The sequence below is a fragment of the Rhinolophus hipposideros genome, assembly GCF_964194185.1.
Source record: "Rhinolophus hipposideros genome assembly, chromosome: 8".
Classification (NCBI taxonomy): Eukaryota; Metazoa; Chordata; class Mammalia; order Chiroptera; family Rhinolophidae; genus Rhinolophus; species Rhinolophus hipposideros.
Genome location: NC_138054.1, coordinates 84903192 through 84915326, shown reverse-complemented (window position 1 = coordinate 84915326; position 12135 = coordinate 84903192). Strand labels below are relative to the sequence as shown.

At 54.0% G+C, this 12135-nt stretch overlaps 1 protein-coding gene across 1 annotated transcript in view; it reads right to left on the bottom strand.

Moving 5' to 3' along the window:
* EPHA2 (EPH receptor A2) overlaps window positions 1–804 on the bottom strand; it is a 29567-nt gene extending 28763 nt beyond the window's left edge. Inside the window, exon 1 of the mRNA XM_081055838.1 lies at window positions 743–804. The gene's annotated coding sequence lies outside the window, so the exon portion shown is untranslated. The remainder of the gene's footprint in view (window positions 1–742) is intronic.
* Between the last annotated feature and the right edge of the window lie 11331 nt (window positions 805–12135).

Genomic DNA, 12135 nt, shown 5'->3' with positions numbered 1-12135 from the left:
CGCATGTAAACCGCATGGGCCATGACTATGGAATGTACTCGTTCAATCTCAGCTGTTATGACGGTTACACACGGTACAGCCAGAGGAAGTAGCATCTGTGGGAGGTGGGGCATGTGGTGTGCACAGGGCACCTCAGACGGCACGTAGAGCGCGCAAGCACACGTGTGTGTGTGTGTGTGTGTATGTGTGTGTGTGGTACATGGTATGAATAAGTGTTTGGCGTGTTGTACTGAACCTCTGGGCTATGGACACTGTGGTGAATGTTAAGACTTCATGTGTGTTATATGTAAGACTCTGTACGTGTGTGTTACATGCCATTTGCAGGCTCTGTGTGTTAGATGTAGCACTAGAACACGTGCTCTAACATGTTTGTGTCGGACACATAGTAGGTACTCAGCAAACCTTTGCTGAATAAATGAACTAATGAGTGAATGAAGGTGTTCGCAAGTTCTATGTTGGGTGAAAGTCTCTGAGTGTTGTGTTGGTTGTTTCTTTGGGTGGCATATGTAGGTTTCCATGCATGGCCCCACAAGGTTGAACCCATGTGCCCAGGCTTTGGGCAGGCTCTGCTGGCTGTGGCTGTGTGCCTGGAGGTGCGTGCCAGGCTACGGACTGAGAGCGCAGAGCTGGGTGTCACTCATCTATGACATGCAATGAGAGCAGAGATCTGTGGGAAGGAGTGGTGTGTGAGGTGGCAGGAGGGTGTGGGGTGGGGGCAGCTCATTGGTCTTTAGTCACTCACTTGGTGACACGCTCTTCCCTTTCTTCCTGTTCCAACCAGGAGTCCTTCCCGCTCTGGGTGACTGGATGCTGAGAAAGAAAGTTCTTCGGTGAGTCTTACAAAGCGGCACTGAATGGTGGTATTTATAGTGACATAATAAGCCCTAATGGAGATGGAATTATCCCATAAAGGCCCCAAAGAGCCCTCGGGGCCTGAGTGCCACTGCAGCTAGCAAGGCTTCTGGTACAGGCAGGTAGAGCCCAAGTGTGTGTGTGTGTATGGTTGCCGAGCCTCACCAGTTCATCTCCACCTACAGCCCACCAGCCTTTTCTAGGACTTGGCTGGGGGCTGGGGTAAGCAGACGGCAAAGATAAACACTGAAACAATAGGTTCACGCATCCCTCCTTTGGTCTTTGCCTGCCTCTGGCCAGAACCCAGAGAACTGTTTCCCAGCCTGGAACGATGTGCCCACTCTCTGCTGCCTGTCTAATGACAATCTCTTCAATGATGTCCAGGGATCAGGCCCTCCCTTTGAGCCCCTGGAGCCCCCATACTACATACCCCCCAGACCCTGGCCTCAGTCAGCTGAACTCTTTCTTGTTTTCCAGAGCCTCCCAACTATCACCCCAACAAGACTGTGAGCTCCCCAAGGCAAGGAATGAATCTGACACCCTTTTGCATTCCTGGCACTAGCTAGAACAGTGGCTTGCACACAGGAGTCACTTAATAGATGCTCACATTTGGTAGTGACAATTTAAATCAGTTACCTCCATTCATTTCAATTCACATTTCTTTTCTTTTTTTTTAACAGGACTTTATTGGGGAACCCTGTATACCCCCAGCCCCCTTTTCCAAGTCAAGTTGTTGTCCTTTCAGTCTTAGTTGTGGAGGGCGCAGCTCAGCTCCAGGTCCAGTTGCCGTTTCTAGTTGCAGGGGGCACAGCCCACCATCCCCTGTGAGACTCCAGGAATTGAATCGTCAACCTTGTGGTTGGGAGCCCACTGGCCCATGTGGGAATCGAACCGGCAGCCTTTGGAGTTAGGAGCACGGAGCTCCAACCGCCTGAGCCACCGGGTAGGCCCAATTCACATTTCTTGAAGGCTTACATTGTGCCAAGCCATTTTAACTGACATGAACTCATTTAATCCTCCCAACAGCCCTGGAAGAAAAAGTTAACTCTGTCCCCAGTTTTGCAGGTGGAGAAAATGAGGCTCAGAGAGGAGAACCAAGCCTAAAGTTACACAGCTAGTACACGGCAGAGGTAGAACTAAAAGGTCAGTGTGTCTCACCCCAGAGCCCAATCCACCTGCTCTTTTTGGAACACGCCATGTGTTTTCATGCCTGCATGTCTTTGTCTAAGCTGTACCCTCTCCCTGGATATCCTTTCCACCTGGACGACTCTTACCCATCCTTTAAGCCCTACCTTGGAACACCATAGGAGAAGAAACACTGGAGCCCCCAAATGTAGGCAAGTGCCTGGTCTCTAGTGTGTTCCAAAGCAGATTTGGTAGGTGAATGAATGAATGAATGGTGGGTCCAGCAAACCTGGGTTCTGCCACTTAACCAGCTGTATGGCTTTGGATGAATATTATAACCTCACCTGCCTTGTCTGTAAAATGGGAATGATAATAATGGTTTCTACCCTCCAGGACTGCAGCTGGGATTAAATGAGATTATACATGTAAAGCCTTTAGCCTAGTGTCTGGCACACAGTGAGTGTGTGTTAAATCTCACACTATTGTTACCTTCATCATCAAAAGTCACGTCTGAAAAGCCAGCTGGGCTCTCCCAGGCTAAACAAATCGTTTTTCCCTGGAACAAAGCTCAGCTCTCACACTCTTAAAATGATTTCCTCACCATCCCTTCCCTTTAGGCAGGGAGCTCCTTGAGGGACAGAACCCCACTTTTACAGAGCCCCAGAGCTCCATCTTGCCATACCAGATGGAGCCTGGCATACAGTAGGTGCTCAGTAACTGTCTGTGGATTGCACACACGTGAGGGTACTAGGGCCTCATCTTTTCCAAAAGAATACATTCCCCAATTGTAGCCGCAAAGTGAGACTCCATGTTCAGTTTTTCAGGTGAGGTTTTTGGGGTGAACTTGCCTGAGCAGAAGTTTTACTGAGCTCTCCCTCCCAAATAAGGCGGTTTGAGGTCGGGGGAGGAGGCACTTAAATGTGGGCTCCGGCATTTGGAGGGGGGCATCGTGGGAGGAAGCCCCCCCATAATTGTGGGGCTTCCCCCACCCTCCGAGCTGGGTTAGAGGCTGTGCCGCTTCCTTTGGGGCTTGCTCAAGCTTCCTGGGACCCTTTGAAGTGGGTTCCGGGCAAATCCTGCCCGCGGGGCCTGGATAAGGGGTGGAGCCTCTGGGTGGGGCGGGGCCTCAGTCTGAAACCACAGCTGGGGGCCCCACCGCCAGTACCGCTTGGGCTCCCGCCTTCCGCCAGGATTCAGAGGCCCCTTCCTCCTGCCCCGGGCTCCCGGCTGTCACGCCTCATTCCTCTTGGCCTTCTCACCCCCATCTGGCCACATCCTCCCATGTTTCTAAACTCAGTTTAGACGCCCCCACTCCCAGAAGCCTTCCTTGACCACCCGGGACCACTGGCTTTTCTTCCTCCTCTGAGTGCCAGTGTTTAACCAGCTCTTTTAAAAATCAACGTGCAAGCAGTGCCCTCTTGTTGAGCCCCGATGATGCGCCAGGCCCTAAACTAAGAGCGTTGCCCCACCACCTCATCTCATGCGCACAAGCACCTTGAGCATCAGGGCCTCTACCCTCATGTTACAGATGACAAGTTTGAGGTTCAGAGAAGTCAGCCACTTGCTCAAGGTCAGCAGCCTGAAAGGGCAGAAGTATCTCCAAAGCCCTTGCCTGACCCAGAACCCACCAGGCTCCCTTGACCACGCATGGGGAACTAGTCACAGCATGTCCTGGGAAATGGAATCCTGGGAGATCAAGTCTGTATTTTACAAAGGAGGCAACTGAGGCACACAGAGGGGAAAGGACTTGCTGGAGGTCAGAGAGACAGCATGAAGACTAGGACCGTTGCTCAGCTCTCCCTCCTTCTCAGTTGCTCACTTGTGCCGCCCTCAGCGCCCAAAGACTGTCTGCTGCATGGAAGGTGCCTGGTCACTACCTTTGGAATAAGTGAATTTGAAATACAGAAACAGGGCAGCCCGGCGTCAGGGCTTCTGCACTTACTGTTCCCTCTTTCTGGATCATTCCCTCCCGCTCACCCTTCAGGGCTGGCTCCCTCACCTCCTTCAGGTCCCTGCTTAAAGTTCAGTTCATTGGTGATACTGGACCTGGCCACTCTGAATAGCTACGCCTCACCACCGCTGGACTCCCCGTCTCTCTTCCTTGCTGTCATTCTCCATGGCACTTACCACTAGCTACCACATTCTACATATTAGGTAGGTACTGCTTCTTGTCTATTGTCTGTCTTCCCCTCCCCCATTAGTGTGTAAGCTCCAGGCTTTGTTCCTGGTGTACCGCCCCCAACGGTATGGCACTGAGCTTTGAGGAATGGACAAGCAAACAGTGTGGTGGCTTTCCAGCAGAGTGGTACCAAGGACTCACCTAGTATGATCTGGGCTAGTTACTGGTCCTCTCTCCCTCCTTTTCCTCATGGGTACATTGGCGCGGGGTGGGGGGGGGGCGGGGGAGGAGGGAGAGACGGGCGGGTAACAGTGGCTTCTCCTCTGAGAGAGGTGTGAAGATGGCACAGGTTACCATATGCCCAGCACAGAGCTCAGCCACACCCAGAGGCCCACAATGAATGTCAATGAATTCCAGGACTACAGCTAATGGGACTAATGGGGGATTCCCGCTGCTGCAGAAGGTGGGGCAACCAATGCCCAGGGGCCTCAGTTACCTTACCTGAATTCCAGGATCCTCCACTGTGGCCTTAGGGCACTCTGAACTGCCAGGTGCTTTTCCTACATTATCTTTCATCTTTACAACAGCCCCTATGAGTGGCATGTCCCCCATCTCACAGACAAGGAAACTGAGGCTTAGATAGATGAAAGGACTGCTCAGTCACACAAGTAAAGGCAAAGCCAGGATTTGAATCAATCCCATCAGGCTCTATGACTCCTAGCACTGCTCAGCTAACCCCGTGACCTCCCTCCAGCCTTCCCGTCTTTTCTCCACCCTGGTCCCCTCGCCCCTCTGTGTTCTGATGGTCCCACCTGACAACCAGGGTCCCCTGGGCAGATGTGGTGAGGAGGATGGGGCTGTGGATGGCCCTTCTGGAAAACCCTTCTGGTTTCCCATGGCCACCATTTACTGCCACTGCTTACTGTGAGACCTGGGGAAGGAGCTTCACCTCTCACTCGGAGCTTCTGTTTTCTTCTCAGTCAAGTGGGGATAAAAATAATGCGATACTCACTCTGTAGGGGGGACCACAAAAGTGTGAAAAGCTTGGCACAATGCCTGGCACATGGTAAGTCCTCTGAAAATGTCAGCTGTGATTAGTTTTGTCACTGACACCATATTTGGGGACCCGGGCTGACACACTACCTTCCAGGTGCTACCCTCCCCCCTTCCTGAGTCCTGACAGTTTGGCTGCCAGCCTGATGGAGGCTGAGGAGAGGAAGGGAAGAAGGGTAGGGAAACTGCTCTGTTTGTTTTCTGAGACCCTCCAAGTCTGACCCCAGCCCCTTCCCCTCCCTGAAAGCATTGACAGGCACACAAGGCCCCATTCATGGACCCGGCCCCAGGCCCCCTCCAGGCCGTGCTCCCTGGATAAACCCACCAGGACCCCATCCAGTCCCTGAAGGAAGAGCAGGGACCCCACACCCCAAGCCCCTATTCCCTCACCCCTTACCAGGCCTGTGCTCTCACAAGTTTACACACATACTGGGAAATGCTGAGAACAGCAACAGCCCCACCACCACACATATCTGTGCACACGCACACAAACACACACATACCAAGGCACACAGGTCTTAGGGGCTGTGTAGGGACCACTTCAGGACAGGATGGGGGGCTCCTACCCCGCCTCACCCCTTCTCCTCCTTCCTGTCCTGTCTCCCTCTGTGTCTATCCATCTTAATCACCAGTCAGCCTGTTCCAGCAGGGCCCTGGTCACTCCTTCCCAGATCCCCTCCCCATCTATCCACCAATCCTTCCGTGAGCTCATCAGTCTGTCTGTAACCAGTCCAGCAGTGAGCAATCCATCCTCACCCAGTCCTATGAATTATTTCTGCCACAACTTCCCCAGCAAGACCTTGTCCCCTCTCTCAGCAGGGTCTCTCATCACTCCTCTGTCCCCCTACCCATCCATCCCCCACCCCGTCATCTATCTCCCTCATCTGTCAGTTTGTCTGTCCATCTATCCATCCTTACTTCCTTCCTTTCCCATCAGTTTGGCCCCTCTCAGCCCTCGCTGTGTCCCATCCATCACTTTCAAGACAGCCCTGCCTAACCAGGTAGTCACCTCCTGGCAGTTCCCATCTGTCTGTCTGTCAGTCTGTCCACCAGCCCATCCATCCATCTGTCTGCCATCCCATCCATCATGGTACAGCCACTTGTCCATACTTGCCACCATTCACATATTCCCTGCTTGAGGCCCCTGAGGTGCCCCTGCGCCAGCCCTAGGTAGGGGTGTGTGTGTGTGCGTGTGTGTAGCACACACGTGCACATCTGTAGTTATCTCTGTGACCTATGACACACATTGTGATGAAGCCTGTGCTGAGCACGAGGGGATTAGGGACTTGGACACAGCCCTGCCTTGAGGAGCTTGTGTGCAGTGTGTGTGTGTGTGTGTGTGTGTGTGTGTGTGTGTGTGTGTGTAAACTGGGAACCCTTTGGTGGGGACCTGGGAGAAAAGAGTTTGGCTATTTTTCTGTGTATTCTTCCTGTGTACTGTTTGCATTTTTCACCATATGTACCAATGACCTATTCAAAATAAATACATAACTTAAAAAAATCCAACCTCTATTCTTATCTCCTGATTCCTTAAGAGGGGCCTGACCAGTGCCTTCATGGTTGGGGACCCAAGCACCCCCCAGCCCTGGAAGTCCCTGCCTGAGGCCATCCAGTTCCTTCCCCCTCCTGGTCCTGCTGCTGAGAGACAAACATGGAGCGACAGAGATGCACAGACATTGAGAGGTGGAAACCACAGAGGAGCCCTGAAAGGAGGCAGGCCACGTGGAGAGGAGAGAGAGGGGTGGAGGCAGAAGGGAGGGGAAGGCGGAGCGAGACCGTAGAGCCACCCGAGTAGTAGAGCTCCGGAGCCCTGCCTGCCGGCCACCCCCTGCCTGGGCGCAGGTCCGGGTGAATTAAGGGACCCCCGGGGGGCAGAGCTTTGTGGGGACGGGGGGCGGGGACCGGAGCCGGGGAGGCCGCGCCCCTGCCCCAGCACCACCCCTCCTTGCTGTCTCGCACCCCGGCTGCCCCCGCTTCCGGCCCCGCAGGTGCCGCCTTTGAGGGTCGCCGCGTGCAGTTTATGGCTTGGCCGAGCCCCTTCCCCGCTGCGATGAACCACCTCTGCGCCACGTAAAAGGGGTGGGGGGGGCGGGTACAGGAGCGGCCCCTGTCACCATGGAAACGGGGGCGGCCCTGGGGACCGCAACAGGGGACCGGGGCATCCTGGTGCGGTGGGCAGCAACACTTTGCAAACAGTTTGCTTGTTCTTCACCTCAGGTCCCAGCGGCTCCTCTTTTCCAAGTCCCATCACCCCCCAATCCTCCAAACGCCCCCTTTAAAAGACACCTCCTCCAGAAAGCCTTCAGCCACTACCATGTGGCCTGGAGGCCTCAGTGGTGCCTCCTAACAGTAATAATTAATAAAAAACACAGCTAGCATTTTGCGCTTTATCTCTGTGTCAGGCACTGGGCTACCTGCTTCCCATCCATCACCTTTTGTCCTCATACCAACCCTGAACCGAAAGCAAACGAGAAAACTAAAGCAGGCAGTCTGCTCAAGGGCTCAGAGCCAGAAAACTACTACCTCATTCTTGTCTCAGTTTCCCACGTGTAAAAAGAGAAGGTTGCACTTGGAGCTGACCAGCTGATCAGCCAGGGGCAGGAGCTAGACTTCAGGTGTTTGGTGGACAGAGTGTAAACTCCGGACTTTGAAGATCTTTGGATGGGGCACACAGGCTCCAGTGTGTCTGTGACTGTATCACACCCACTCCCCCCACCGTGAGTCCTACCCTTGTGATCTGGAGTGGGTCTCCAAACCCCTGCTGACGCAAGAGCCATCTCTAAGGGGCCATCCAGCTCCAACATTCTGAAGAGTCTTAGTCATCAAGAGGGTGACTTGTATTGCCTCCCCCCTCTGACTAGATACTCCTAGAGAAAGACAGGTTGTGCTCTCCCGTTAGACTAGGTCCTTCTAGGAGGAAGCACATCTCTGTTGCTTCCCCAGGTCTGTAGTCGCCAGAAATTCTCAGACCTGGGTGGTTGAGTAGGTCTGCTCAAGGACAAGCACATCCTGGGGGTCTGCCCCTCAGATCTGGGGTCCACGGGACTGGGTTCCTGGTGAGGAAATGCAGGCTCTGCTATGGAAACAGTCAGCCTCATCTCAGACCCTCTGATCCTTCCCCATCAGGCTCAGAAGGAGAATGGGGCCTAAGGTCCACCTCTGGGGAAGCCACCCCACAGAATCATTATCCTTCTGCTTAGTGAGCTCTGTGCCCAGCACCTCAAAAACATGGACAACAGCCCAGTGAGCTGGTCATGTTCATGCCCATTTTATGGATGGGGAAACTGAGTCTCAAAGAGGAAAAGTCACTTAACTAAGATCACCCCCAATAAGGGGCCATCCATACTTTCCCTCGGCACCCTGTTACCCGTTTGTCTCCCCACACACCCCATTCTGACTTGAACCTAGCTGTTGACTCATCATCTCCAGTATTGGGTGAGAATCTTGAGGGAAGGCAAGACACAGGGTTTGGTTTCGCTTTGCTTTGTTTTAAATCTGAGGTCCCAGTGCCCAGCCTAAGGCCTGGAACATCCCAGGTTTGTTGAAGACACCTGATAATATCTGTTACCTTCCATACTCCAGGAAGGTCCTGCCTCCCAAGTAAATCCAACCAGCATTTACTTAGCACGTACTATGTCCTGGGTACTTTGTACATGTCACACTTGATGTAGATCAGCTCATAGAATCCATCCCCTGTCCTGTAACCTATCAGTGACTATTCATGTCCCCATTTTACAGATGAGGAAACCAAGGCTCAGGGCCAGAGTTGGCATTTGAAGCCAGATCTACATGTCTCTCACACACAACCTTTCCGCTGCCAAATTGCCATTTCCATGGGCGAGAGGGCAGAGGCACTGAGCCTGAGGACCCTGATTTGGAGAGCCACCCTAGAGACAGAATGGTACTGGTGGGAGTGGGTGAGGGCTCCCTTTGGGGTTCTGGGAACCCTGTCACAGACCTCCAACTTCATATACAAGATTGTGTGCCCTTGTATGAAGGTTTACGAGCAAGAATGTGCGGACATGTTGCATGAGTGAGGGAAGGTCATATGTGAACACCCAGGTGAGTGTGTAGGAATGCATATGAGCCCATGTCTGCATATCCCAGTGCAAGGGGCCGGGGCGGGGGAGGGAGGCAGGGGCATAAGCTGATATTGTATATCCAGGTGTGTTTGCTACTATGATCCTCATCCTCAGAAACTGGGGCTTAGGGAGGCGAAGGGACTTGCTCCGAATCATACAACTAAGGTATCTGCGTGTGTGTGCAGGTGTGTGTGTGTGTGTGTGTCTGTGCCCGGGTATGTGTGTGTGCTGTGGGCAGGGTAGGGTGGGGAGGGGTGGGGTGAAGAGGGAGCTCCAACCCTGTAATAGACCCTCCCTGTCTCGCCGGGCCCGGAGCAGAGGGCGGTAATAACTGTTTTGCACAGAGGATCCACCTCATGTCACAGCCTGAAAGGTGCCTCTTGGCCAGTCTGACAAAGACCCCCCTCCCTAGCCAGGCCTGACCCCAGGCTGATCCCTGGTGTGTGTGCCTGGGGAGGGGAGGGGGGCGGGTAGTCTTTGGACCCTACCCTGCCTTCCTCACCTCCAAGTCTGCCTGACCAGGCCCAGCAGAAGGACCTGGATACTGAGCAGTCCCAGCAGTGAGCGTCCATGCCTGCCTGCCTCTACCCTCAGACTGTGACCCCCCCAAGGGAAGGAGGTAGTAACTCCTACCAGCAGGTTGGGGGCCTTTTCCAGGAATGGAATGTGTGGACTCTCATCAGAGTAGACATATTATTCCAAGGGCAGAGGCCAGAACTTCCCCCATCAGACCAGGACCTCCCTCAGCCCATCAGCCCTAGGGCGCACAGCTCAGAGGAAGTACCACAAACAATTCCTCTTTCAGCCCTGATCCCCCAAATCATCATCATGTTTGAGTCGCCTCCCCAAAACCTGACAGGAGAGCCAGGGCAGTGGCACAAAAGTGCTAAGCAGGCTGGGAATCAGCCCCACCGCCTCTATCCTACCCACCCTAGCCCGGCCTCGTCTCCCATGGCCTCTGACCACCTCTTCCATCTCTTATCAAAATACCACCAAAACTAGCCCCGAAACTCCTGGCCTCCTGACCCCCACACCCCACCCTGCCTGCCCCATCTGCTCCATCCTGACACCCAGTGCCCACAACTCATCAATTCTGTTCCAGGAAGACCCAGAGTGGGGCGCAGAACGGGCACCGCAAGGCCAATGTCCAACACTCTAAGTCCCCACTGCGTCTCTGTCTCTTGCTTCTCCTGAGGTGCTCTCCTCTCTGCCCTCCGGATGCCAGAGTAGGGTGGGGTGGGGTGAGGGTGGTGCCCAGGGGCAGTACCCATAAAGATAAAGGAATGAATCGGAAGGCAGGCACCACGGGAGATCAAAGTCTGGCAGGAGGGTGAAACCCGTCAGGGGAAGTGACTTGTCCATAATCAAAATGACTTGTCCCTAATCAAAAGCAAATAGCACTGAGTAGGAAGTTGTGGGACCTCTCACTTTCCCTTTCTTCTCAGGACTTGGAGAGACCCCCAGCTGAGCGCAGCAGTTGGGAAACTGAGGCCGGGCGGGAGGGGCTATTCCGGGCTCACAGGCCAAGCCTGGCAGAACAGGGGGTCCCACCCGCTCCTACCATAGTGAGTCACAGGCCTGTCGGTGCCCTTTATTCACTAAGGACCTGGCGGCACCTCAGCTTTATGAATGGCAGAGGATAACGATAGTGACCCAGTTTTATTATATGAGATAAGAGAACCGGGTAAAGCAGCCAGCATGGGGCCTGGCACATACCGTGTTTTCCCCAAAATAAGACCTAACCGGAAAATAAGCCCTAGCATGATTTTTCAGGATGACATCCCCTGAACATAAGCCCTAATGCGTCTTTTGGAGCAAACCTTCATATAAGACCCGGTCTTATTTTCGGGAAACACGGTAGAAGGTCCTCGCTCACTGGACCTGAGCTCCACTGTCCCAACTTCTTTGCAGGAAGTACCTTACCTGATGAGACAGGGGTTTGTAATGGTGGCACTAAATCTTCTATTTTGAATTATACCCGAGATCCAAATCTCAAAATAGCAGATTGAGTGCCACCATTACAATCCAATCTCATCATTCAGACCTTCTCCCTACTTCCCCCAGGACTCCAGCCTGTGCCCCCGGTGTGAACCCCAAGGTGCACCCCCCTCTTCTTCAAGGGAAGTAGAGCTTCCTCTTCCGCTCCTGCCACCACCTTCCTGGTAATGGGGATTTGCCGGGAGTGACAGGGTTGCCCGGCCTGCTGACTCAGCGCCTGGAGCTGGGGTTTGCTTAGCAACAGGCAAAGGTTGGGGCAAACAGAGCCCAGGGCAGCCGCACCCCCACCACAGGAATGCTGCGGGATTCCTGGGGGTGCAGTGGCACTGCGACTGGGGGCAGGGCAGGTAGGCACCTTCCTCTGCAACCTTGGCACCAGGTCCCAGGGCCCCACAGCCACCCAAGCAAGACCTCAGTCCAGCGTGCTGGGGTCCAGCCCACAGCTGGGGCCTGGTATCCTGAGGGAGGGGAGGGGGCCAGAGTGAGGCCATGGACTCTGAAATCTTTACAAGTTGTGTGACCTTGGACAAAGTCTCTCTGAGCCTCAGTTTCCTCATCTGTGAAGTGGGAGTGGGGAAGAAATATCAGCGGCCTTCTGGTAGAATTGTGGTGAGGTCCAGGGCTTAGCACAAGCCTGCCTCATTATAAGGTCCCCTTCACTGAAGAAGAGGACCCTCAGTTATTAAGCCCACATCCCTGTGTCATAATGAGGGAGGTCTTCTGGCTCTGGGGCCCTAGAGGGAAACTGAGGCCCAGCGAAGGATTTGTCCCTCCCTTGAGGCCACAGAGCAAGGCCACACCCCAGGGCCTGATTGCCCATTGTGTTGCCACCCCAATCCTCTATGCCCACCCAGAACCCTCACTAGCAAGACTCACATTCTCCCTTCTCTTCTGGGCCAGTCTGAG